We start from the raw sequence: 6,000 nt of genomic DNA on the forward strand, positions 1-6,000 counted from the left end.
CTTTACAAAACCATGTTGACTCTTCCCCCAATAAATCGTATTAATCTATGTGTCTGACAAGTCTGTTCTTTACTATAGTTTTAATCAATTTCCCCAGTACTGAAATTAATCTTACCAGCCTATAATTGCTGGGATCACCTCTGGAGACTTTTTTAAAAATTGGCATCACATTAGCTATCCTCCAGTCATTGGTGCAGAAGTGGATTTAAATGATGGTTACATATCACAATTAGAAATTCTGAAATTTCACATTTGAGTTCCTTCAGAACTCTGGGGTGAATACCATCTAGTCCTGATGACTTCATTACTTTTTAGAGGTGGTTTTGGAACAAATGCATAAATTAAAGACACCTCAATCTGGGACAGTTCCTCAGATTTGTCACCTTAAAAAGAATGACTCAGGCTTGGGGATCTCCCTGACATCCTCAGCTGTGAAGACCAATGAAAAGAATTAATTTAGTTTCTGTGCAATGGTCTTGTCTTCCCTGAGTTCTCCTTTAGCCTCTTGATCATCCAGTGGCCCCACTGGTTGTTTAGCAAGCTTCCTGCTTCTGAAGTACTTAGAAAAAAAGCTTTTGATTACTTTGAGTCTTTGGCTACCTGTTCTTCAAATTCTTTTTTGCCCTTCCTACGTTTTTTTTTTTTATAGTTCATGTGCCAGAATTTATGCTCCTTTCTATTTTCCTCAATAGGATTTAACTGCCACATTTTAAAGGATGCCTTTTTGTCTCTAACGGCCTCTTACTTCGTTGTCAGCCATGGTGGCACTTTTTTGGTTCTCTATGTTTTTTTAATTTGGGGGTATACATTTAAATTGAGCCTCTATCATGGTGTCTTTAAAAATGTCCATGCATCTTGCAGGGATTTCATTTTTGGCACTGTACCTTTAATTTCTATTTAACGAACTTTAATTTCAGGAAGGTGAACTAAACAAAAATGAAATGCGACTTTGGTGGGCTGCTGTGGTGTCACCCCTCCCGCAGATGTTAAATATTATGGTCACTATTACGAAGCAGCTCAGCTATAATCAAAAAAGCCAGGGAACTGCCATTAGACAGAAATACGTTTCTGTTCCACAATTGAGAGGCTCAATCCCATTGCCAATCCATTAGGATAATGGTCAGTAATGATACTGATCTCTTTTGTAAGGCACTTGAAAAACTACAGATGAAAAGCATTACAAGAGCTAGGTGCTACTATTATACCTTCTTGACTTTCATAATTGCAACCTTAGGGCCAAAAGGGATACTATGGTGAAATAAGGTACTGTCGCAGGGTCACTCACTGATCAGTGCATCCCCTTGTGGCCAAGCCAGCACAGCAGTGTTTGTCACCTCCCTTCTCTCCCCCACTGGTCATCACTCTCCAGACTCATGGCAATCTACCCCTTCTCAGAAACTCTGGCTGGCTAGCTCATAATCTTGCCCCTTGCAGGGTAACCAAGAAAGTTCAAACAGAAAAAGTATCCAGTGAGCTTATGTTGAGCTCCAGGTTGGTGCTGAAGACTTAATAGCCCTTATCCCTTTGCACACAGGAGCTCTCACTTTTACTCCTGTGGGGTGGGAAGGGTGATAGGGGAACTTTGGCCTCCCCATTCCAGCTCAGAGATCCTGGCAGCCAAGGACTGTTTCTTAAGATCCCTTGCTGCTTCTCTAGGCTGTTCCTACTGGTGCCCACTTGCAGGGATCCTTCATAGAGCTGTACTCTCTGGCTCCCTCTCCCTGGAAGCCTGACTCCTCCTACAGGTTTTTCCCAGTATGTTGCTGGGGAGTGTCGTCAGATGTTCGGCTGCGTGCATGTTCCCTCCATATGCCATCCCAGCTCTACGTAGACAGCTGGCACGGCAGACCTCGAGCGAACCATCCAATGGCCACAAAATCAGTTAAGGTGCGAAGGCACCAAGCCAAGTTTATTGTTAATGAAGCATGGTCCTGTCTCCCCAGATCAATGTCTACAGTTATATTAGAACAGGTATGCCCATGACAATGGACACAGCTGTCAGTGGCTGGACTTTCCACTGCCCCCTCGGCTGGCCAAAGACACTCCCTCAGAGATACATCTTTATACACAGATACAAACAAGCTACATACTGCCCCGATGTATTAGGTTGACACCCATTGCCTTGTACATTGGTTTGATCAAAACATGTCTATCCATCATGCTGTCGTCCTGACTTTATCTTCAGGATGGGTCAGTATGTCCTTGTTATCTTTGGGGGATGTGTTTGGTATCGATGTGTTCTCATACCACCTTTCTGGAATGTATTTGCATATATATTCTTATGCCTAGCACTACTTAGGAATGTGTGCTTCTGCAGTATCAGCCCTGTTCTTGCTAGGTTCTGTGAGCAGGGCCTGCCTCTTGCTACAACTTAACTTGTTAATATTAGCAAGTTTTGACCATTACTTTAGCCCAGGCCTCAAGCCTCACACCAGCTCTCTGAGACATGGGCTTATGTTTCAGGCCCTCTTCCTACAATCCTCTTACTACAGGGAGTTTCCATGGGGTAACTCGGACCCTCTGGCAACCACCCTTCCCTGCCTAAGCTGTAGCTTTTTATCCCAGCTGTCTCCAACCAGCCACTTACTCACAGTTGGAAAGGTAAATGCTTCATCTACTAAGCCGTTCACAGCTGCTACTGTTGTGGGTTCTGTACGCCGCATCATAGGTATGTTGTAACTGCCAGAGGTATTTGTACCAGTTAGCTTAAATAGAAATCTCTGGCCAAACTAATCTCTTATTCAGGCAAAACAAAACCACAGTTTAAGTCAGTTGAGGGTTTTTTCCCCCCTGTAGATTCCGCAGGATTTAATCCTCAACCACTGGATTCTGTTTTGCATTTGCTTTATATTTAAATTTAGGTTGGTTTTTTTTATTTTAACATGCCAAATAATCTCACTGTGAATGCATTACCAGTCTTTTAAATGCCTTCTGTTTATCCTTGAGGCTGTCACCTCCAACTTCGTTCTAAACTGCTTTGGATTAGTGTTCTTTTGTAAAATTAAATTTCAGTGAAATGACTCTAAATGTGATTCCTGCCTAGTTAGTACTGAAATGCCATGTTCTTAAACACTGTGCTACATTTTCTGGATAAAGTTTTTTCACCCTCCTCTAGCAATCCTTACAGTCACAACAGAACCTTCCGAGGTATGGGCCTTCCAAGAATCAAAAATGATATGAACAAACTCCATACCAGCAATCCACATTAATTTCTGTCCACTTATTAGATCTGGATTATTTGAAGGAACACTGGTAAAAGCTTTCAATCCAGCTTGCTCAAAGAATGGATTGTTTTATTGTGGTGTGTGGAACTAGGAGACAGTGATGGATTTAGTTATTTTACGTTTAATCAGTCTTTACCTGTTTGTGGCAGAGGCCCATCAGTGGTTTGCTACACTCTCAGCAACTCGTCAGGCCTAACATACCCACTATACCTAACACGGTTGTCATGCTAGATACCCAAAAAGTAGCATGTCATCTCACTGGAAAACTAGTAACTCACTGATTAGTATTCTTGTGTGTAGTAGTATTCTTGCGTGATATAGGTACAATGTGCATACAAAGTTATAAATATGTGCTAGAATTGTGTTCTTAAAATATGTTTGACAGGCAATGGATAATCAGAGTCTGGCTTGCACAAAGGACTGTGTATTTGCTTGTCTGACCAGCCTAGTCATCAGGCAGAGGCAATGAAGTTATATTTACATAGAACAAAGCCATCAGCTTAACAAATGAGGGAGATGTTACCCACGGTTTTCAGAACCCACAGCAGTGGTAACTTACCTGTCTCACTCCAGGCAGTCTCAGGAGTAAATCAGTAGGAACACAGCAATTCCATCTGAAAAGATGTAGCATGCTTACTTGCATTAATCTAAAACTGCAGTTTATTGGATTTAAGCATACAAATGTTTATCTAAAATCTGGAATGGTATGGAGTTATTAACTGCAGGTTCTCAGTGGCCAGTTGCTTACCTGCCAGGGAGGAAAGGTGTCAGGAAAAACCTCTCAAGAAAGCTTCAGAGGACTGTGCCAAAGTACACTATATTAGCTAGTCTTTTATAACTAATTTATAAAAAACACAAGTCAGAGTGGCCACTACTAAATCACCACGTTTCCTAACTTTCAATAAACTACTTAACATTCCTAACAATCTTAATCATAAGACTTCTATATCAAAGGCACCCAAATTCAAGGTTTTTGAACATTATTCTCTCCCCTCCTCCCATTCTGATTAGCAGAAACTGCCAGATAGTTTTGACCTTGTCTCTAAAAGCCTGCTTTCAAATTAGAACACCACATAGTACCGAGTTATTTTATTAATTCATGGTGGCTGAATGCACATAATATGGTTGCAATTAGCTTGATCATATTCTGGGGTACACACCCCTCAAATCCAGGGTAACAGATTGCTATGAAGACAGCGGTCTGAACTTCAAATGATACCATCAGTGGATTCAACTGCTTATAAACAATATCACCATTATAAAACTGTATCAAGTACACTTCTCAAAGAATAGATTCCAAAGGTTTACTGATTATAAGAACAAAGGGGTGGGGGAGGAGAATTTTAGTCTTAGAAATGTATTTTTACTTTTGTTTGTTTGTAACCATTTCTATCCTTATTCCTTATACTTGGTATCACTTAAACCTATGACTGTTTAATAAACTCACTTTACTTTCACTATAAACCAGTTCAGTGCTGTGACTGAAATGAGTAAAAAGAAAAGGAGTACTTGTGGCACCTTAGAGACTAACAAATTTATTTGAGCATAAACTTTCGTGAGCTATAGCTCACTTCATCGGATGCATTCAGTGGAAAATACAGTGGGGAGATTTCTATACACAGAGAACATGAAACAATGGGTGTTACCATCACTCTCGTTACAGTATGTATGGTAACACCCATTGTTTCATGTTCTCTATGTATAGAAATCTCCCCACTGTATTTTCCACTGAATGCATCCGATGAAGTGAGCTATAGCTCACGAAAGTTTATGCTCAAATAAATTTGTTAGTCTCTAAGGTGCCACAAGTACTCCTTTTCTTTTTGTGAATACAGACTAACACGGCTGCTACTCTGAAAACTGAAATGAGTGTTTGTCAAAGCCCAGTTAAATTAGTGAATTGCAGTGTATTGTCTCTTTAAAGGAGCAACAAGATTAATAATGTTTGAGAGTTTTCCAGGAAAGGCCTGGACACTGCAGGGAGACATCCTTGGGAAATTGGGATTCACTGTTACCCGCAAAGCAAAATCTGGACTGGCAGAGCTTTGAAGAGTTTACTGGCAAAGCTGACAAGTGTGTCAGGAGTTCTCACACAGCTCAGCAATAACAAAACTCAGTAAATACCCCTTAATTCTCCACCCACCGGCACACACCTTGCTACAAATCACAGCTATAATACATCAAAGACTAAACACCACAATTTGAACTCCCTCAGCCCATCCTTCTCCACATGGCCCCTTTATTAAAATGTCCTCTCCTGGCACTCTTACTTATGGATGTTTGTTATATTAGCAGGGGGTAGTGTAGTAAAGTAAACGTAAAAATACATTTCTAAGACTAAAACTATGTCTGGCAAGTTACAATCTTTGCCTAAGCAGATTTCTCACTCCTACCTTTGCCTGTTTGTAGGTGTCTGTCCCAGAGCTGTAGTCTCAAGCTATCTCACCTTAGCATTTCAGTAGCATTTCTCGATGTATCTTTTACCCAGCTTGTTACTGGTGTACTTTCTCAATCACCTTGCACTGCCTCAGCTGCTGTCTTTTATCCCAGCTGGGGTTAATTGGCTAGTCAGTCACAGCTGGAAAGGTAACTGGCTCATCTATTAACCCCTTCCTGGCTGCCACAACATGGGGTCTCTACACTCTATTTCAGGGTCCAGAACTTTGCACCAACCACACAAAATGACACTGATCCTAGATAATCTATCCTCCGTTTGAAATTTCACCCCGTGCATGCTAGGGCAGGACTTTGGGAATTTAGTCAATGCTCTGTGATT

The 6,000-nt window shown here is 41.1% G+C and overlaps 1 long non-coding RNA gene across 2 annotated transcripts in view; it reads right to left on the minus strand.

Moving 5' to 3' along the window:
* LOC141986010 (uncharacterized) overlaps positions 1-5,741 on the minus strand; it is a 34,931-nt gene extending 29,190 nt beyond the window's left edge. For both annotated transcript variants that reach the window (XR_012639102.1, XR_012639101.1), the window contains exons 1-2: positions 5,618-5,741; positions 3,784-3,838 (exon numbers count right to left, since the gene is read on the minus strand). This is a non-coding gene — a long non-coding RNA (uncharacterized LOC141986010). The remainder of the gene's footprint in view (positions 1-3,783; positions 3,839-5,617) is intronic.
* Between the last annotated feature and the right edge of the window lie 259 nt (positions 5,742-6,000).

The sequence above is a fragment of the Natator depressus genome, chromosome 4, assembly GCF_965152275.1.
Source record: "Natator depressus isolate rNatDep1 chromosome 4, rNatDep2.hap1, whole genome shotgun sequence".
In the NCBI taxonomy this organism is placed as follows: domain Eukaryota; kingdom Metazoa; phylum Chordata; order Testudines; family Cheloniidae; genus Natator; species Natator depressus.